The sequence below is a fragment of the Triticum urartu genome, chromosome 4, assembly GCF_003073215.2.
Source record: "Triticum urartu cultivar G1812 chromosome 4, Tu2.1, whole genome shotgun sequence".
Lineage (NCBI taxonomy): Eukaryota > Viridiplantae > Streptophyta > Magnoliopsida > Poales > Poaceae > Triticum > Triticum urartu.
This window is the reverse complement of record NC_053025.1, coordinates 545,357,678-545,380,290: the sequence shown is the minus strand read 5'-3', so window position 1 is coordinate 545,380,290 and position 22,613 is coordinate 545,357,678.

The window sequence follows — 22,613 nt, the reverse complement described above, 5'->3', positions numbered from 1 at the left end:
AAGCTTCTACTTCACGACAAGGTGAACCAAGAATCGACACGGAAGCATCCACAAGTGGGACACACCAAGATGAAGAAAACGAGGAAATACATCAAGACGAACATCAGCAACCTCCTTCTCCACCACGAAAAGAGAACGACGACGTCAACAATGAAGAAGGCCAAGAAGAAGAACAAGATGAAGAAGATGTTCAACGAATACCCAAGCAAAAGCTCTCACGAGTTCGAGCAAGAATTGCCAAAGATCATCCCGTCGAGCAAATCCTCAATGATATACAAACCGGGAGAATCACTCGCTCAAAAACTCGTTTAGCTAACTTTTGTGAAAACTATTCATTCATCTCTACCATTGAACCTATGAAGGTTGAATAAGCATTGGAAGATCCGGATTGGATAAACGCTATGCATGAAGAGCTACACAATTTTGAGAGAAACCAAGTTTGGACATTTGTTGAGAAGCCCGATAACAACCACAACATCATTGGTACCAAATGGGTGTTTCGCAACAAGCAAGATGAAGATGGACAAGTGGTTCGCAACAAAGCACGTCTCGTCGCCCAAGGGTACACACAAGTCGAAGGTATGGACTATGGTGAGACATATGCTCCCGTTGCTAGACTTGAGTCCGTTCGCATCTTACTTTCCTATGCTAATCACCATAATATCACCTTGTACCAAATGGACATTAAAAGTGCTTTTCTAAATGGTGAAATAGAGGAGGAATTTTATGTCAAACAACCTCCCGGCTTTATCAATCCTAAGAAACCAAATCATGTTTACAAACTTCACAAAGCTCTTTATGGTCTTAAACAAGCTCCTAGAGCATGGTATAAATGCTTGACCAAGTTCCTTATTACAAGTGGTTTTGAAATTGGTAAAATTGATTCTACTCTTTTTACAAAAAGGGTTAATGGAGAACTATTTATATGCCAAATTTATGTCGATGATATCATATTTGGTTCAACTAACCCTCTCTTTAGTGAAAAGTTTGGAAAGCTAATGTCAGAGAAGTTTGAGATGTCTATGATGAGTGAACTCAAATTCTTCCTTGGTTTGCAAATCAAGCAAACTAAGGAAGGTACATTTGTCTCTCAAACAAAGTACACCAAGGACTTATTCAAGAAGTTCAATATGCAAGAATGCAAAGGTATGTCTACACCCATGACTACTAGTGGACATAATGATTTGACCAAAGATGGTGAACCGGTTGATCAAAAGGTTTATCGCTGTATGATTGGTTCATTGTTATACCTATGTGCTTCACGTCCCGATATTATGCTAAGTGTGTGCATGTGTGCACGATATCAAGCTGCTCCTAAAGAATGTCATATTAAGGCTGTGAAAAGGATAGTGAGATATTTAATCCATACACCAAATTTTGGCATTTGGTATCCTAAGAGGTCTTCTTTTGATCTTGTTGGCTATTCCGACTCGGATTATGCCGGAGACAAGATTGATAGAAAGTCCACTTCGGGTACTTGTCAATTTCTTGGTAGATCTCTTGTGTCTTGGTCTTCCAAGAAACAAAACTCGGTATCCTTATCCACCGCCGAAGCGGAATACATTGCCGCTGGTTCATGTTGTGCTCAATTACTTTGGATGACCCAAACTCTTAAAGATTATGGGATTTATGTGAAACATGTTCCACTACTTTGTGACAATCAAAGTGCTATCAAAATTGGTCATAATCCTATGCAACATTCTCGAACTAAGCATATTGAAGTTCTTCATCACTTCATTCAAGATCATGTTGCTAAGGGTGACATTAACCTTAAGCACGTTCGCACCGATAAGCAATTAGCGGATATATTTACTAAACCACTTGATGAGAAAGTGTTTTGCAGGTTGAGAGGAGAATTGAACATCATTGATGCTTCGAACTTGGAGTAGAAACTCCATTGGATACATGCAAGACATGAGCTTATGACTAATCCATGATATATCTCTTATGATAACTATCTTATGTCTTGGATATATTTGTACCTTGCATGTTGTCTAACCCATGTAGGTGCTTGGTTGAATCTAATTCCATGAGATTGCGACTCACTCACATCTTGAGCAATCTCTACATCACCAAGACTCTACACAATGGTGGTTGAAGACAAGGAAGCACAAAACCATTCAAACATATCCTTTGACAAATTCTATGATTGAGCTTCATGATTGTCATTTTTGGATACACAAGTGCTCTTCCTTGCAAGAACTAACCAATGTAGGTAGAAGAACTCAAACTCCAAGTGGTGCTCCCAACTCTTGATGAGCTACATCAACCTTGAGCACCCACACAAGTTCAACTACATGAGCAAGAACCACACCACCACCCAAGGTATGTTATTCCATCTTAGAGAAGCTTTACTCCAAGACATGAGACAAAGCAACTCAACAAGATGTGAATACATCAAGATGCTTAAACGAAAAATGGTAACCCCATTTCGAGCTTAAACGATGAGTATGACCTATGATCAAGTGTTCTCACTTGACTCCTAAGTCAATATACTCTAACATAGGTGACTATGTCACCGCCCAACTCTAGATGAAGTCCTCTTGTGTTCTTTTCTATGTTATTGCATTTGTCTCATGCATGTTTAGTTTCTTTCTCTTTTTTTTCAAAAACAAAAAAACTTCATCTAGATCTTTCAGTTTCTTCTCTTTTCTCTTTGTTTTTGTTCTGTATTTTCTGCATTTTAATTCCTTGCAAATCCTTCAGGTAATTCATTGCAAATCTTTGTGAGATCCTACATGTCTAGTGAGCTGAGGTGACAAGTGTTTTTCTGTGTGAACTCGGTTTCACCGACTTGTAATTTTCGGTCCAACCGAATCTTTTCGGTGCCACCGAAACATACCACTCGGTGCCACCGACTTCGCAACAGGAAAAACAGTTTGCCACTTGTTCTATATTTCTTCTGATCCAGCTCTACTCAATGAATCTTGTCCTCTACAAGCATCACAGTTTTATCCTTTGCTTTGTGCTGAGTCTCAAGGACCAAACCTATACGACAGATTCGAGAAAGCCCTTCTTGGAAATTGATGTCAAAGGGGGAGAGAGAGTTCACATCAAAGCTTGTAGGAGAGAGAGATCACATCAAGGGAGAGAAAAAGTCTCATGGACCAAACCTACAAGAGAAAGTATTAAGGGGGAGAAAGAGATTTCCAGGGGGAGAGAAAATACTCAAGGATCCCAGATGCTTGATGTTCAAGAGGAGAGATGTCACATGTTTTTTTTGGGGGAAAGACATGTTCATTTGTATCTTTCAGCTCTGATTTTCTGTTCCCTATCTTCTCCCAATATCCCATGTAAGATTCAGGGGGAGCAAGACACCTAAGGGAAAGAAATCAGTCAAATTCATTGCATATCTTTATTCTTGGGGACATGTTGAATCCAATGTGGTACCTTGTACTCACTCTCTACATGTCATCCCAGTCCTGGTATTCTTGTAGTTTCTTTTGTTTGCTCTGGCTAGTGGATGTACCTGTGTTATCTAACTTTGTTTGTGCAGGTTCATTACATCCTTAGCCAACTCAAGACCACAAGGTAAGTATATGCATCAAAATCATGAGTATGAGGAGTTCTTGCTTATGTACATACTGTTTGCAAGAAGGACTCATGAGCATGATGGTATTTTCCTTGATAATCTTTTGCTCTGATGCATATGGCCAAGATACATGTAACACATTGCCTACTCTGTCATGGTTATGCTCTCACATGCCTCTATATTTCATATTTACAAGAGTGCATACATGTAGGGGGAGCCTATGCCTGTTACATGTCCTTCCAAAGCTTTACTTGCTGTTCTTTATATCTTTATCTAAAGCTTTGATGTATGTTGCCATCAATTACCAAAAAGGGGGAGATTGAAAGCACAAGTGCTCCCTAGGTGGTTTTGATAATTGATGACAACATATCTCTTGTTGGACTAACATTTCTATCTAGCATGTTTCAGATAAGTTCAACAATGGAGTGGCATGGACTAAAGGTTGTGGTAACTCCTTCAAGATGCTAAGGACAAAGGATTGGCTAAAGCTTCAAGCTCAAGACTCTTTATTTTACATTTTAGTGATCCAAGATCACATTAGAGTCCATAGGAAAAGCCAATACTATCAAGGAGGGATGAGGTGTTGCTTAATGAGCCTCTTGCTTCATGTGCTTAATGATATGCTCCAAAATCCTCAGCTACTTTCCCACTTCCACAAATGACCTAAACCCTAAGCCAAACTCGGTCATACCGATTCTTTCTATCCGGCGCCACCGAGTTTCACTTGTCATAAGCCACTGCCAAACCCTAGCAATTCGGTTCTACCGATAGGGATCTCGGTCTCACCGAGATGGGATTGCAAACTCTCTGTTACCTATTGCAATATTCTCGGTCCCACCGAGATATGCAATCGGCCCCACCGAGATTGCAATGTAAATTCAGTGTTTCCTTTTTGTAACTTTTCGGTCTCACCGAAAGAGCAAATCGGTCCCACCGAGTTTGCCTGACCAACTCTCTGGTTAGCTAATTACCAAAATCGGTCTCACCGAGTTTGTGTAATCGGTCACACCGAGATTACGTTATGCCCAAACCCTAACCATATCGGTCCTACCGAGTTGCATGTCAGTCCCACCGAAAATCTCTAACGGTCACTAGGTTTACCTTTTCGGTCCGACCGAGTTTGTTGATTCGGTCCCACCGAGATTGGAAAACTGTGTGTAACGGTTGGATTTTGTGTGGAGGCTATATATACCCCTCCACCTCCTCTTCATTCGTAGAGAGAGCCATCAGACTAAGCCTACACTTCCAGCATCCTATTTCTGAGAGAGAACTACCTACTCATGTGTTGAGGCCAAGATATTCCATTCCTACCATATGAATCTTGATCTCTAGCCTTCCCCAAGTTGCTTTCCACTCAAATCTTCTTTCCACCAGATCCAAATCCCATGAGAGAGAGTTGAGTGTTGGGGAGACTATCATTTGAAGCACAAGAGCAATGAGTTCATTACCTACACACCATTTGTTACTTCTTGGAGAGTGGTGTCTCCTAGATTGGCTAGGTGTTACTTGGGAGCCTCCGACAAGATTGTGGAGTTGAACCAAGGAGTTTGTAAGGGCAAGGAGATCGCCTACTTCGTGAAGATCTACCTCTAGTGAGGCAAGTCTTTTGTGGGCGATGGCCATGGTGGGATAGACAAGGTTGCTTCTTCGTGGACCCTTTGTGGGTGGTTGCTTCTTCGTGGACCCTTCGTGGGTGGAGCCCTCCGTGGATTCGCGCAACCGTTACCCTTTGTGGGTGGAGCCCTTCGTGGACTCGCACAACCGTTACCCTTCGTGGGTTGAAGTCTCCATCAACATGGTGTAGGATAGCACCACCTATCCGAACCACGGGAAAAAAACATTGTGTCTCCAATTGCGTTTGAATTCTCCAAACCCTTCCCCTTACATTCTTGCAAGTTGCATGCTTCACATTCCGCTGCTCATATACTCGTTGCATGCTTGCTAGATATGTATTGTGTATGTTGAAATTGTGCCTAAAACTCCACTCAAACCAAAAAGGCCTAAAAATTGCAACTTTAGCACTAAGTGTCTAATCACCCCCCCTCTAGACACATCTACTTCAACGTCCTACAGGAACGCATGTGTGTCGACTTCACCAACCTCAACAAAGCGTGCCCGCAAGATCCGTTCCCGCTCCCCTGCATCGACCAGATCGTTGATTCCACTGCGGAATGCGACCTGTTGTGCTTCCTGGATGCCTTCTCTGGGTATCACCAGATCAAGATGGCGGTGGAAGACGTCGAGAAGACGGCCTTCCTAACCCCGTGCAGGGTGTACTGCTACACCTGCATGCCATTCGGGTTGCATAATGCAGGGGCGACCTTTCAGCGGCTGATGCATATCACCTTGGGCCCGCAGCTTGGGAATAATGTTGAAGCTTACGTCGATGACATTGTGGTAAAATCTCGGGAGGCCAGGACCTTGATACAAGGCCTGGAGGAAACCTTCGCGAGCCTCAATGCAGTGAACCTATGGCTCAAATTCAGCACGACCAGAGTCATCAAGGGAGCAGCGTTGGCAGATTTTGTGGCAGAATGGACGGAGGCACCAGGCCTCAAGGCCGACGAGGATCGGTCCCTGTCCCCGGGAAGCGAGGCGCCAGAAGGCTGGGTCATGTACTTCGATGGGGCATTCTCCAGACACGGCGCAGGGGCTGGGGCGGTGCTTATATCGCCCACCCAGGACAAGCTCTATTACGCCGTGCAGCTTTGTTTCCAGCGAGGCGAAAAGGTCTCCAACAACATAGCGGAGTATGAAGGTTTAATAGCGGGCATGAAGGCCGCAGCTGCTCTGGGGGTGAAACGCCTCACCATTAAGGGCGATTCGCAGCTCCTTGTCAATTTCTCCAACAAGGTGTACGAGCCAAAGGATGAGCACATGGAGGCCTACCTTGCAGAGGTCCGCAGGATGGAGAAGCAGTTCTGGGGGTTGGAGTTGCAGCATGTGCCCCGTGGCACCAATCAGGAAGCCGATGACATCGCCAAACGCGCGTCCAGGCGGTTACCTCAGGAGCCTGGCGTTTTCGAGGAGCGGCTCTTCAAGCCTTCAGCCTTACCGTCATTATCAAACACGGCTCAGCCCAGGGAGGAGCTCCCTCAGCCACCTGCCTCAGGAGCTCCGGCTTGTGGCCCGGCCTCGGGAGCACGCCTGCTCCTGATGATGGAACCTCAGGAGGGATGTTGGATCGCGGAGCTCCGGAGCTACCTAACGCAAGGGACCCTGCCAGAGAAGGAGGAGGAAGCAGAGCGAGTGGCGCGCCAGGCCACGGCATACTTCATCAAAGATGGAGAGCTCTACCAGAAGCGACCAAATGATGTATCCCTGCGCTGCATCTCCAGGGAGCAAGGGAAGGAACTACTGGAAGATATACACGGCGGAGACTGCAGACATCATTCGTCATCACGGACCCTCGTTGGCAAGGCGTTCCGCAGCGGGTTTTACTGGCCCACCACGCTCAATGACGCCATTGAACTAGTGAAGGCTTGTGAGGCCTGCCAGTTCCACGCCAAGCAGATCCATCAGCCGGCAGGGGGCTTGCAGACTATCCCCCTTTCGTGGCCATTCGCATACTGGGGGCTCGACATCTTGGGTCCGTTTCCTCGGGCGCCAGGGGGCTACCGCTACCTTTACATTGCCGTGGACAAGTTCACCAAGTGGGCTGAAGTGGAGGCTGTCCGCACCATTCCTGCGGGTTCCGCAGTCAAGTTCATCAAGGGCATCGTGAGCCGGTTCGGGGTGCCAAATCGCATCATCACGGACAACGGTTCGCAGTTCACCAGTAACCTCTTCAAAACATACTGTGCTAACCTTGGAACGCAGATATGCTATGCTTCAGTGGCGCACCCCTGAAGCAACGGCCAGGCCAAGCGAGCCAACGCGGAAGTCCTGAGGGGCCTCAAGACTAGGACGTTCAAGAAGAAGCTGGAGGCTTGCGGTAGAGGTTGGTACGACGAACTGCAGTCCGTGCTGTGGTCCATCCGCACCACCGCGACCAAGCCGACTGGAGAGACCCCGTTCTTTCTGGTCTACGGAGCAGAAGCAGTCCTCCCTCACGAGGTCAGACGTCGCTCCGCGCGGGTCCTGGCGTTCGACTAGGCGCAGCAGGACGCCATGCGGGGGACGGACCTCGTGCTGGGGGAGGAGCGTCGCCGAGAAGCCGCGCTGCGAGCGGCGAGGTACCAACAAGCACTGCGGCGATATCACTGCCGCAACATCCGCCCCAGGACTCTTGAGGTAGGAGACCTCGTGCTCAGGCAGGTTCTCTCCAGGGAGGGATTGCACAAGCTCTCTCCCATGTGGGAGGGGCCGTTCAAGGTTGTTCATGTTTCCAAGCCCGGTTCCGCGCGCTTGGAGACTCAAGAGGGAGTGCCGGTCCAGAATGCATGGAACATCCAGCACCTCCGGAGGTTCTACCCCTGAAAAGGCCCAGAGCCTGTGAAGCTATCGCGTTTTGGAAAAGGCCCGGAGCCTGTGAAGCAAGGCGAGTGCCTGTGAAGCTATCGCGTTTTGGAAAAGGCCCGGAGCCTGTGAAGCAGGGCGAGTGCCTGTGAAGCTATTGCGTTTTTGAAAAGGCCCGGAGCCTGTGAAGCAAGGCGAGTGCCTGTGAAGCTATCGCGTTTTGGAAAAGGCCCGGAGCCTGTGAGGCAAGGCGAGTGCCTGTGAAGCTATCGCGTTTTGGAAAAGGACCGGAGCCTGTGAAGCAGGGCGAGTGCCTGTGAAGCTATTGCGTTTTGGAAAAGGCCCGGAGCCTGTGAAGCAAGGCGAGTGCCTGTGAAGCTATCGCGTTTTGGAAAAGGCCCGGAGCCTGTGAGGCAAGGCGAGTGCCTGTGAAGCTATCGCGTTTTGGAAAAGGCCCGGAGCCTGTGAAGAAGGCCAATGCCTGTGAAGCTCGCCGCCCGTGACACTCTCACGTAATAATGAGTTGGGGTTGTACACGCCCCGGAGTCTCAGGAGCGCCGGCCTTAGGCCCTGGGGCTCCCTCCCATGCCCAGTGGTAGCACTTAGCTCCACGCTAGTGAGAAGACGTCGAAGACTAGACTAGGTTCCGGACGCGGCTTTTCATTTGCTTTCTGCAATTGGCTTGTTCCTCTTCGTTTGGAGTTTTATTGAAGTTGTTGCCGTCTTTGGCTTGCGGTTCTTCGGCTTTTCGCTCTCCTGCCTCGGTTTCTCTTGTGCAAGGCCTCGCGAGGGGGAGAGCCGAGCGCCCTCGCGAGTGTTCCTATCCTAGTCACTCAAAGAATTCGCGACCTGGGCCCCTTACAGGAGCACCCCTCCAGTCCGTGCCCCACGGGCACCGCGACACAAACAAAGGGCCTGGGTCGGTCGCCCCCCCACGGCCGGGGCCGGGAACTATCCACGCTCGGGCACATAGCCGGAAGGTACGACAACGAAAGCAAAACGATGATTAACAAGCAATAACCCAAACACGCCCCCGCGGGGCTCCGCACTATTGTCTTTGTTACGCAGGAAAAAGGGAAAAGGAAGAACAAATCCGGCGCGGCTCGCCTCACACCGGCCCGCAGGGAAGGCCCGAGCTGCCTCCGGAGCTCAGACGGACTCCCTCTCGCGCTCACCAGGGCGCGGCGGTGGGCGGACACGTTGCCACCCCCCAAGCAGATACGACGACGTGGAGGCTGATCGCGGCCACCGCTAGAGGAGTCGCCGCCTGAAGAAGAACCGGAGAAGCTTGGGGAACCCCGAACGCCGCCAGCCGTGCGAGCGCTGCTCTCTCCATCATCACCGAAGCTGGGTTCCCAGCCGCGGTCGTCACCCTCGGGGCAACACGCCGCGCGGCGAGCATCTTCCCCAAACACCCTCACGTAGAGGGTGGCGTCGCCGTCAAACTTGAAGTGTAGGGTGCACCAACGGCTCAGGCCACGCGCGCGGGCAAACGTCTGCCAACCGCGGGCCAGGGACAGGCTCCCGGTCACGGAGACCTCCAGAGAGACCCATGAGGCCCGGCTGCAGCAGCCGTCGGCCTGGAGCCAGAGGCCGCCCGGGAGCTCGCCGAGGAGGAAGCGAGGAAGCGGAAGCCGGGTGCTAGCCGGCTCTGCCGACCACACGATGAACTCCGGCAGCACTTCAGCAGCACGAACGCGCGGCCTGGGGGGCGCACAGCCGGAGCGCGCCCCCCGGCTGCAGCAATCCGCCCGTCGCCGTGTTGAAGATCGCCTCCACGGCCGCGGGGAGCCACCGTGGTGGCCACAGGATGCTTGCGAGGGCGCCCTCGGCCGCGCTTGGGTGGGGGAGAGGCGGGCTCAACCCGGCAAGCCTTCCCCTTCTCGGCGGCAGAGAACCTCCTCGATGGGGCCATGAGGAAAAATGAGAAGCAAGGGGGGATGAACTAGAAGGGCGCGCGCCGGTCCATACTTATGGCTGGCGATGGCCAACCAACGGCTCCCACGATTGCAGGTAATTATGACCCGCTTTGCATGCAGGGACTTGTCCAATCCGTGCAGTTGCCGAGGCGCTGTGGAGAAGTGGAGACGCCCACATCCAATCAACCACCACACGGCGCCCAAGGCCGCAGGCTGTTAGGGCCCGCGGCGCTTCGCTCTTGCCCTTCCGCCTCCCTGCACGGCCAAGTCCACGCGCGCCTTGGGCCCGGGGGCTACTGTCGGCATTCTAGGAACGGGGGTCCCCAGACTTGCCTACCTGCGGCCTGCGGCGTGGCTCAAAGGGGGGCCCAGCACGGCCCATCTTCACCAACGCAAACTCAAGACCCTCACGAGGGGCCAAGCCTCGCGGGGTGGACGACACGGAGCTTCCTCAGGCACGGCCTCGTCAGGCTGGCTCATGAGGAGGCGGAGAGATCAAGGCGGGGTACCTCGCGAGGTGCCTGTGACGCAAGCCATGACGACTCAGGGCGCCAGGCGGGTGCCAGCCCGCGCAGCGTCCTCCTTTCATCTTTGGTACAAAGGGGGCAAGCGTAGCCGCGGAGTACCGAGACATCAGGCAAAGGTTGCCATTTCGGTGCAATGAGACCAAGACCAGGAGGACTACGAGACGGAGGTCACCATAGGGCCCAAGACAGCGTCATCACCAGAGCTTTGCGCAGACGAAGACTAATTTTGTCAGGATAGTTGATACTTGCTGTCCCCCTTCAAATTAGCCCGCCATTGTTGGCTCCCTTCCCGCTCAATATTTGGGGAGAGGACCAGGGCCGCTATAAATAGGACTGCCACCCACGTAGCAAAATGTTCGGGTCAGTCTCCTCCAAGGGCTCGACAAGTAGAGAGGTGGTAAGCAGAGAGAGAGAGGGAGATAGATAAAGGTGGCTGAACTCCTCCCAACAGTTCATCGCCCCAGCCAAGAACAAACCCTCGCGAGGCTGTTCTCCCTTGTATTGTTCATCATCATCAGCCCAAGAGGCAATCCACACACCACACACTGGAGTAGGGTATTACACCACAACGGTGGCCCGAACCAGTATAAACCCCGTGTCCCTTGTGTTGTTCTTTTCATGGCTTTGATCCTAGCATGGCGGAGGGGTGCAGGAAGGTAGGAGGCGAAATCTCCGTGCGCACCCCAGTGTTCGAACCTCAAGGGTCTGCCGGAACCCGAAATCCGACACTAGTTTATTTTCTTTTCCGGCATTCTTCTTGTGTGTTTGAAAAACCTTAAGAAAAACAAAAAAATTAGTTATAGCTTTTAGCTAGTTTATTTTCATTGCTTGTAGTAGTAGTAATTAAAAAGAAAACCCAAAAATATTTCTCGTTTTTGCTTGTTGGGAGCTTTCCCGTGTAATTAGTTTTGTTTCTTTTCTTTTCTTTGGGGGTCGAGAGGAGAAGACCATGATGAAAATGTTGAGTGGCTCTCATATGCATTATTTTTGATCTAACAAAGAGCCCATATTACATTGTCTTCTCCCTTGTATTGAATGCTTGTAGATTCCAGCTTTGTCCAATGCACGCCCACTATTATTATTATCCACACCGTTCGGTTGTGCAAGTGAAAGGCAATAATGACGATATATGATGAACTGATTGAGATGAGAGAAGCTGGTATGAACTCAACCTCTCTTGTTTTTGTAAATATGATTAGTTCATCATTCCTGATTCAGCCTATTATGAATGAAACATGTTTGCAATGACAATTAGAGATTATAGTTGCTCATGCCATGCTTAATTTGCTAGGAGTTTATAATGGTTTACCTTGCGTGCCAACATGCTATTCAAAATGGTTGTGATGTGGTATGATAGGGGGCTATCCTCCTTTGAACGATTCGAGTGGCTTGACTTGGCACATGTTCACGCATGTAGTTGAAACAAAATCAACATAGCCTCCATGATATTTATGTTCATGGTGAATTATATCCAACTCATGCTTGCATTCAGTGTTGATTAATTTTAATGCATGTTCATGACTGTTATCGCTCTCTAGCTGGTCGCTTCCCAGTCTCTTTCTAGCCTTCACTTGTACTAAGTGGGAATACTGCTTGTGCATCCACTTCCATAACCCCCCAAAGTTATTCCTATATACCTTCCTATATGCGGTATCTACCTGCCGTTCCAAGTAAATTTGTATGTGCCAAACTCTAAACCTTCAAATGAAATTCTGTTTTGTATGCTCGAATAGCTCATGTATCAACTAGGACTGTCTATATCTTTTTGCTAGGCGGGTTATTCTCTAGAGGAGTGGACTCCGCTCCTCACGAGAAAATGGCTGGTAACCGGGATGCCCAGTCCCATGCTCTAATCAAATCAAAATAATTGCAAATAAACTCCCTAAGGATTGTTGTTAGTTGGAGGCACCCGTTGTTTAGGACAAGCCATGGATTGATGTTTGTTGGTGGTAGGGGGAGTATAAACTTTACCATTCTGCTTGGGAACCGCCTATAATGTGTGTAGCATGGAAGATATCGAGATCTCTCGGTTGTTATGTTGACAATGAAAGTATACCAAACAAAATATTATTCATCTCTATTTTAAAATCGAGCTCTGGCACCTCTACAAATCCTTGCTTCCCTCTGCGAAGGCCTATCTATTTACTTTTATGTTGAGTCATCATCCTCTTATTAAAAAGCACCAGTTGGAGAGCACCGCTGTCATTTGCATGCATTACTATTAGCTTACATTGAGTATGACTGTGACTGGATCTCTTTTACCATGAATTACAATGTTTAGTCAGACCTTGATCTTCAGAGGTGCTCTGCAATTATGTTTTGCGGTCCCAGAAAGGGCTAGCGAGATACCATCTTCTTATATCATGTTATGATTGTTTTGAGAAAGTGTTGTCATCCGAGATTTACTATTATTGCTCGCTAGTTGATTATGTCATTGATATGAGTAAACATGAGACCTAAATGTTATTGTGAATATGGTTAGATCATAATCTTTGCTGAAAACTTGAATGCTAGCTTTACATATTTACAACAACAAGAGCAAACAGAGTTTGTAAAAGTTTTTCTTTATCACTTTCAGTTTATCAAATGAATTGCTTGAGGACAAGCAAAGGTTTAATATTGGGGGAGTTGATACATCTCCATCGTATCTACTTTCCAAACAATTTTGCCCTTGTTTTGGACTCTAACTTGCATAATTTGAATGGAACTAACCCAGATTGACGCTGTTTTCAGCAGAATTGCCATGGTGTTATTTTTGTGCAGAAATAAAAGTTCTCGGAATGACCTAAAAATCAACAGAGAATATTTTTTTGAATATATAGAAAATACTAGCGAAAGAATCAAGGACAGGGGGCCCACACCCTGTCCACGAGGGTGGGGGGCGCGCCTACCCCCTAGGCGCGCCCCCTGCCTTGTGGGCCGCCTGGTGCTCCACTGACCTCAACTCCAACTCTATATATTCACGTTCGGGGAGAAAAAAATCAGACAGAAGGATTCATCACGTTTTATGATACGGAGCCGCCGCCAAGCCCTAATCTCTCTCGGGAGGGCTGATCTAGAGTCCGTTCGGGGCTCCGAAGAGGGGAATCCGTCGCCATTGTCATCATCAACCTTCCTCCATCACCAATTTAATGATGCTCACCGCCGTGCATGAGTAATTCCATTGTAGGCTTGCTGGACGGTGATGGGTTCGATGAGATTTATCATGTAATCAAATTACTTTTGTTAGGGTTTGATCCCTATTATCCATTATGTTCTGAGATTGTTGTTGCTATGACTTTGCTATGCTTAATGCTTGTCACTAGGGCCCGAGTGCCATGATTTCAGATTTGAACCTATTATGTTTTCATGAATATATGTGAGTTCTTGATCCTATCTTACAAGTCCATAGTCACCTATTATGTGTTATGATCCGTTAACCCCGAAGTGACAATAATCAAGATACTTACTGGTGATGACCGTAGTTTGAGGAGTTCATGTATTCACTAAGTGTTAATGTTTTGGTATGGTACTCTATTAAAAGGAGGCCTTAATATCCCTTAGTTTCCAATAGGACCCCGCTGCCACGGGAGGGTAGGACAAAAGATGGCATGCAAGTTCTTTTCCATAAGCACATATGACTATATTCAGAATACATGCCTACATTACATTGATGAACTGGAGCTAGTTCTGTGTCACCCTATATTATAACTGTTGCATAAGGTATCGCATCCGACATAATTATCCATCACTGATCCAATGCCTACGAGCTTTTCACATATTGATCTTTACTTAGTTACTTTTCCGTTGCCACTGTTACAATCACTACAAAACCAGAACTATTACTGTCACTTTTGCCACTGTTACCGTTACTTCCATATTACTTTGCTACTAAATACTTTGTTGCAGATATTAAGTCTTTTAGGTGCGGTTGAGTTGACAACTCAACTGTTAATACTTGAGAATATTCTTTGGCTCCCCTTGTGTTGAATCAATAAATTTGGGTTGAATACTCTACCCTCGAAAACTGTTGCGATCCCCTATACTTGTGGGTTATCAATGAGATACATGGCATTGGTGAAAAGGTCTCCGATGATCTCCTCCCCAGCACCCTCATCGCCGGCCTCAACGAGCAGTTCTCCAACACGGAGTCCAACCACACGCTCATCCCTGACTCGACCTTCCCTAGGGTCGCTGCATCCTCAAGTTGGAGGAACGCTGCATGAAGAAGATGAAGGTGCGGGCCGCCCCTACCAGTGTGTCTCGGGCTGCCTCACAGTAGCATCCACAGCGCACGCCGCCATGGGCCTTCGGCCACAACCCGTGGACCGGGGTGGCCCATCCATCACTACAAAAAAATACACTTCCGTGATGATACGTGTTTGTCACAGTAGGTCGCGTTTTTTGTCATGCATGTACATCCATGACAAATTTATGACAGAATCAAGATAGTCATACCTATGCTGTCGTAGAAGTGTTCCATGACATTACCAAAATTATCATCACGGAAGTGTCCACTTCCATGACGATAAATCACGCGTCACAGAAGTGCTTTCGTCAAGGGTGACCGACACGTGGCATCCACCGTAACGGAACGCCGTTAAGCTATCGGGTCGGGTTTTGGATCCGATAACCCGTTAACAGCCCTGACCAATGGGGATTTTCCACGTGTAAAATCATCATTGGCTGGAGGAAACACGTGTCGGCTCATCGTCGGGACAAATGTCATCCACTCATTGGACAGAAGGCGCCTATGATACGTTGACACGGGGCACGACCCAACAGAGGCCCATTCCTGTGAAAAGGCCGACCCGTTTGACTTGGTCAAAAGGTGGCGGGTCGGCCCATGGAAAGCCTATTAACGGCCTGCTCGCATATAGCCCATTTACAGCTCGCTAACCCAAGGCCCGTTACGCCCTATCCGAATTAGGCCCAGTAGCGTCATCTGGGCCATCCAATATGATTCCAGCCCATTTTCACTTCTGGCCCATGTATGGCCCATGACGTCTTTTGGCCCATATGAGGCCCTATGTAACTCTTGGCCTATTAACGGCCCGTGGTGAAACTGGCCCGTAATGAACAGTGTATCACTTTACACCCATTAACGGCCCGTGGTGAAACTGGCCCGTAATGAACAGTGTATCACTTTATACCCATTAACGGCCCGTTATTCCGTTGGGCCGTCTCCAGCCCATGTTATCTTTCGGCCTTCTCAGAGCCCATTTATTCTTGGGCTCATTTCCAGCATTCGTTTACTTACGGCCCGTTACTGTCATTTTCTTGGAGACCACTTCAGAAGAGCTCAAGAAACAATATCCTGGGTACCCATAATGCTGGCAAGATGCTTAGCAAGCTTATTAACTTTCTCTTGTTTGGCGCTTAAGTCCTCCGGCGCTTGCTGTTGCACCAGAAAGTATGCATCTGAATTCTGCAGGGACTTCCTCAGTCCTTCGGCTTCCTGTCGCATAACATCTGATCGATGTCTTTCAACTTGAAGTTGAGACTCAAGAAGCCGAACTGATTCAGGCAATGAGTTCGAAGAGCTGGTGCCAGCAGTGGTAGCCAGTAACTCGAACACTACATCAAGACAGGACTTTGGGGTTGTCTCAGTGTCTTCAATATAGTTTTTATCAGCTTTCTTGGAGACCAACAGGGATGTCTCACTATCTTGAACCTTATCTGCATTACTTCCTTTACCATTGCATAACAGGGTACTCTTCTCCAATATTTTATCCGCGTTCTAAAAGAGAAACAAACAAACACATCTCAGGTTTACAATGTAGTATATGAAACTCATTTTGGTAAACCAGTTCAGTAGTAAGGTGGACAGGATAACAGCATGAAACAAACATATATCTATGTAGTATGGTCACTGTATGGTCTATATCATTCTTGTTTACATTGCCAAATCAAGATAGATACAGTTCAAATCATATCTATTTAAGACAAAGCAGCATAGACAGAATATAAGTGTGGGAAACTACACAACAATAACAACACTTGTAATGTGCATGGCATGAGAACATAACTGTTTATTCAATTGAAACTGAAATTAAGATAGAGCAAGTTACAACAGCAAACATCCAAACACGTTGAAGAAACAGGTTTAAAACATACCTGTTGCGCCATTGGAGTTTCAATTGCATCCTTCAAATTTGAAATTAGTTGGTACCAGTAAATACAGTGATGCAAGAGAAAAGTAGTATGAACCATAGCTACGGAACCTAACCTGAGAACAATTCTTCTTCTGCTTTAAGCGTTGACTTCGGGTTCGGAGTGGTGGTCCTCGTGATTTGGGCACTGCAGTTGCCTTACTAACTGCTCGTGTTTGGGTGCTCTGTGGTGGAGACGGTGCTGTGTCAATGGGAACTAGGTGTCTATCTGCTGGGGTTGGGGTTAGAAGGGGTTTAGCTGGTTCTCTGTCCAACTGGGTAGGCGTACAATCTGCATGAGTGTGGGTTATGTGTGGTGGGGCTTGTTCTTGGGCAAGTACAACCATGGTTCTATCTGCATCGACAGGTAGCACGATCCTTTCTGAAGACCATGTTTTTACTCCCACAGATACTACCATCACTCCCTCCAATTGAAATGGCTGATAAACAAGAAAAGTAATTGAATGTACATACATTGTAAGATAGACAGGTGCAATGGATAGCAGGGAAGAAAACAGGGCATGAAATAATTCACATTTATGTTGTCTAAGCAAACAGAATAGCAGGACATAATTTCACATATATGATGGCTAATTAAACAGGATAGCATGACACAATTTCACATGTATGATGGCTAACTAAACATGATAGAATGACATACTTCAAAATATGATGACTATGTAAACAGGATGACATGATATAACTATACGATGTGTCTATTAAAGTGGTTGGCATGCCATAAATCACAAACATGTCGTCGATGGAAACATGATGGCATGATATAATTCACGGATAGAATGACATAATTTAAATATGATGACTAAGTAAACAGGATGAGATGATAGAACTATATTATGTCTTTAGAAAATGGGTTGGCATGCCATAATTCAGATACATGCTATCTATGTAAACATAATGTCATGCCATAATTCAAATATATGATTTATATACTAAGGAAGTGAGCAGTGGGCAATCGCATATATGATGTGTCAACTAAGGAGATGGCATTCAATATTGTGTATATGATGTAAAAACTAAGCATTGCAATACAACATATGCATTATATGAGTAATATAACCCTGCCAAGTTTGAGCATACACCTCAGAGGGATAATAGGACTGGTCATCTGCCTCCGAATCCTCCTCTGAAGAGCTATCTGTAACCAGCAAGATATCTGCTTCAGTAGGTAGCATTATCTGCTCTGAAGACCTTGTTTTACTCCAGATTTCTCCATCACCAATTCAAATGGCTGATGCATAGGAAGAACAGTTGAATATACAAACATTGTCGACAAAAGCAATGAGAAATACAAAAAAAGGACGGCATGATATAAATCACATATATGACGCTTGCCTAAACAGCATGGCATTGCATAATTCACATACGTAATGCCTTGCAACAAGATAACATTGCATAATTCACATATATAATGTCTTGCAACAAGATGGCATTGCATAATTCACATATATGGTAATTAGACACTAAACAGGTGGCATTCACACAAAGAATGTCTAAACTAAGCAAATGACATAGCAATGCAAGGTACCATACGCACGATATGAGCAACATAACCCTGCCAAGTTAGGGCATGCACCTCGGGGGGGGGGGGGATATGACTTGTCATCTGTCTCTGAATCCTCCTCTAAGGAGCTATCGGTAACTAGCAAGACATGCGCTTCGTCAGATAGCATTGTCTGCTCTAGAGACCTTGTTTCCACTCAAGATTTTTCCATGACCGTGCCAAATGGCTGATGCACAGGAAGAGTAATTGAATGTACTAAAATTGTTGACAAATTTAACACATAATAAAAAAATGATGGCATGATATAATTCACATATAAGATTACTCGCTAACCAGGGTGGCATTGCAAAATTCACATATATGATGCCTGGCTAGACAAGATGCCATTGCATGATTCACATATACGATAAAGAAACTAAACAGATGGCATTGACACAAAGCATGTCTAAACTAAGCAGATGACATCTTTAATGTATACAGTAAGCAATGCAAGGCACCATATGCATGATATTACCAACATCAGCATGCCAAGTTAGAGCGAAGATCTCATGGGGTAAATAGGAGTGGTCTTCTCCTTCTGAATCCCCCTCATAACAGTTATCTTCCTCTTGATTACGATCCGAAATGGGTGGAGGGGGGCTGCCTTTGCGCCCACCATGGAACGACGTCTGCATGAAATTTTATTGCCACGCAAGGCTCGTCTCTTTTGCTCTACATGATCAGTTCCATTGTGTACAATAACTGGCATGCATAGGAATAAAACATAGTGAGATTATGTAAGGAGTGCATGCACAAATCCAGAGTGATGGTAGCAAACTGTGGATAGACCCCAAACCAAGGATAGCAGGCAGATAATAGCTTTAGTTAAAAAATACAGATAATGGCTCCTTTAATGTTTGTTTGCACCCAACATGAAACTCATAGTAGACACCGGAGATTAACCAGATAGTAGACAGATAGTACTGATTGCTGCCCCAATATGTACCCCACAACCATTTAAAACTCAAGTTTCAGCATTAGTTTGGACCTGACTTGGAGTCTAATAGGTGAACACGATGATAATGTAGCATGTCATCATATTAAGCGATGCATAACGTAAGCAGACACGGAAGAGTGCGACCTCTCTTGCGGACCCGTGTAGTCCTCAAGGTCATCTGCTCAGTTGATGATGGTAATGCAGTTGCCGTGGCTGCCGGCGGTGGGGAAGAAGATCTGAGGCGGTGAAATACAGTCTGGAGAGTGGATCCCTGCTGTGGTGAACCCTTCCGTCGTTGAAGCAGCTGAGCTGGGGTGGAACACAGCGCCGCAGGAGCAGGACAAACCACACAATGTTTTCTTTGACACATATCTGTAACAGAAGTAATTGAGTAAGGGCTTGTTTGAATTTGAGGATTCTAACAATGTAGGGATAGAAAATAGACAGGAATAGGATAGGAATGCATGTGCAAAATAGAGAATTTAAAAACACAGGATTTCTGCCAATCTGGGCGTTTGATTCACAACAATTGGAAGATCACAGGATGCAAAAAAGCATGGTGAGATTAAGTCAAACCACAAGAAAATGTATGGTTATAATGCTATTATGCTACTATCTCTTAGTCTTGTGCTTGATGAATAGGAATATGAAAAGGAGGAGAAGTGGAAATTAGAATTCCTACGGTTTTTCTTTCAAGGAGACACTAAAGGAACAAATCCTACAGTTTTTCTTTGCTCCATTCCTTTGCACCAAATTCATGAGAAGTAGTACCATAGGAAACTTTCCAATTCCGATGTTTTTCATTCACTTTTCCTTTCAAGCACTGGCGATTCTAGTAGGCAGGCTTGAGCAAGGAAAATCCTACACTAAAAATGCTTTTGTGCTACTTCTATTACTTTGGACCCAGGCCACTGCCATACTAGCTCAACTCCCAAGCCCATCGATAAATGCACAGCTCAAACGCGTAGAGATTGATAATGATGGCGTTCAAGAGAGTCCATCATGGATAGCTAAGTTGCCTGGTACCTCATTGCTTGTCATATAGTAGGATAAAATAATCATATTTCCCGTTACTACGAGTGCTCAGTGGACAATATATATAACATGTAGAGTAAAAAGAGATGCAACAAGTGTACAACCTCTTTGGCGAAGCCATGTCGATCTCAGCGTGATTGGGTTGGCTGGTGAGGTTGCTCCGGCTAACTTGGCTGTCGGAGGAGGGGAAGAAGATCTTAGGCGTCTGGAGATGGAGCCCGAGGTACTGCTCCGCTGTTATGGAGGGTTTTGTCGTTGGAGCAGCTCCGGTGAGTTGTACGGCGCCGAGGCTGAAGCAGGACAAGAGAGACAACGAACAACGTTAACCTGAGTGGAATTCTAATAGCATCTCCAATACATGATGTAAAATACATAACCACAAAGTGCTAGATGTAAAATACATCATCCGCTCATCTCTGAACTGAACTGTCGAAACTGAATTTAATTGTCGAAACTGAACGTAACTGTTGAAACTGAACTTAACTGTCGAAACTGAATTTTGCTGTCGAAACTAAATTTTGCTGTCGAAAATGAATGCACTAGCAAGGTGAGGCTACACGTCGGTCGACTGACTTTTTCATCTCTGGTCAGTCGATTTTGCAACTGTTGGATATGAAATCAAGGGCCTTTGGTTCATCTTCAACCTCCACCCCCTGAGCCAGCCAAACAGTAGCCCCTCGCCGCCCGCGGCCGGTGGTGCGCCACCCGCCCGCCCTGAAAACACTCCCCACCGCCGGTCCGCCGCCACCCCGGCCATCCCTCTAGGCCCCCCTGCCGAGCTTTTTCTTCGGCGATCCCCGCGCCATTGCCCCGCCAATGCCCCGCCACCGCCGGCGACCACCGCCCCCATCCTGAACCCTAAGATAGATAGTGGGGTACCTCTCCGGCGAGCCCCCCTCCCCGCTGCGGCTGGTTCTTCCTTCACCCCGGCGGCATCGGAGTGAAGTGTAGCAAAATCGGAGCAGCGTCGCAAGCAAGAGCAAGAGCGAGAGCAGTAGCGCGAGCAAGAGCAATAGCAAGAGCAGACCAGTCAGGGGACCGAGAGCAAGAGCAGAGCAGCAGCGCGAGCGAGAGCTAAAGCAGCAGCAGGTCCTACTGATGTGGACGTCGCTGCCGAGGGAGCAACGCCGTGGAGGAAGTGGCCGGCGACGCCGCCGTGGATGGAGCCGCGCCGTGTCTGCTCGGGACCGAGCGCCGGCAGCACCATGACATCGAATCAAGAAGAAAATGTGGCGATTAGTGTACAACCTCTTTGGTGGCGCCGATTAGGCCGCAACTTCATCTGAGGAAACGGTGATGATGATGCTCTTTTGGTGGTGCAGGTGAAGACGGCGGTGTGGGAATGGAGGTGGCGTGAAAGACGAGGGGAACATCGAGGCAGCTCCTTGGAGGTGGAGGACGGGGTGGCTGAGCCGGCGGGACGATGAGATCGACGACGGATCCTCATCCGGTACGGTGGATGAGGGACGTCGAGGTGTTGCTGTGGACGACGTCATTGGGAAGAGGCTCCGGCTGGGTGGCGGACAGAGCAGGGTGTGGGGTTTCGTCGCGGGTTTTTGCGGCCTCGGTGTACGAATGGGTGGGCGGATGGGATGGCAGTGGGGAACCATGGCTTAGAGACGCGCTTGTCCGAAATTTGGGGTAAGTTACGAAAGTACCACCACCGATTTGAGGCGGTTCTTTCGGTTCAGGGGTACCACGGGAATTTCGCGTGTCGAGATGTCACAGGAGGTGGGAGTTTTCGCGCGCGTTGTAATTTCGGAATAGCAAGGCGCGGGTTGAGATGGAGGGAGTTGTCGGAGCACAATGAGACAAAGATATATCTTAAATATTTCGGGCTAACAAGGCTCGGGTTGAAGAGGTGGGAGTTTCGCAGCACGATAGACAGAGACGCTGGCTTGAATTTTCGGCATAACAAGGCGCGGCTTGAAATTTCGGAAGAACAAGCTTAACGTGTACCCCAAAAAAAGACAATTTGCACCTCAACACGCACAACACACACACAAACACCATTTAGACTAGAGTAAGGTACACATGCATTGCACGCATGAGATTTGGCAACCAAATTATGAATAAATACCACATTATAGCATGCAAGCTTTGAGTCATATATGCATGATGTAGATGTTCATTTAATTCTTAGAGTCCATTTCATTCAAAATCATCTAGTTTTTATAAGAAAGCTAATCTATTTTAAGATTCATGGAATTGTGCGTCATAAGACATAAAGTAAAAACAAATAATGGCAAATCATGTAGAAAAACATTTGGGCAATTCTGATACGGAAGATTCTAGAACAAATAAGAAGTGCTTGTGTTTTGATGTTTGTGCATTATGCTTAAGTTCAACCATGGAGTCTTCTAGATTATACATGTGGCGAAATCTGGTGGAATCTAGATGATATCCAACGGCCAGTAGTGCTCAAATTTGCCATCTTTGGACCATCGTATTCGCCTCATCCAACGACCATCTTTCAAAGTTAAAGTTACCCGCACACAATATAAAAAAATATAAAATATAATATATATATATAGGGGTATAGATATCGATATGTGATGCAAATGCCGCCCATC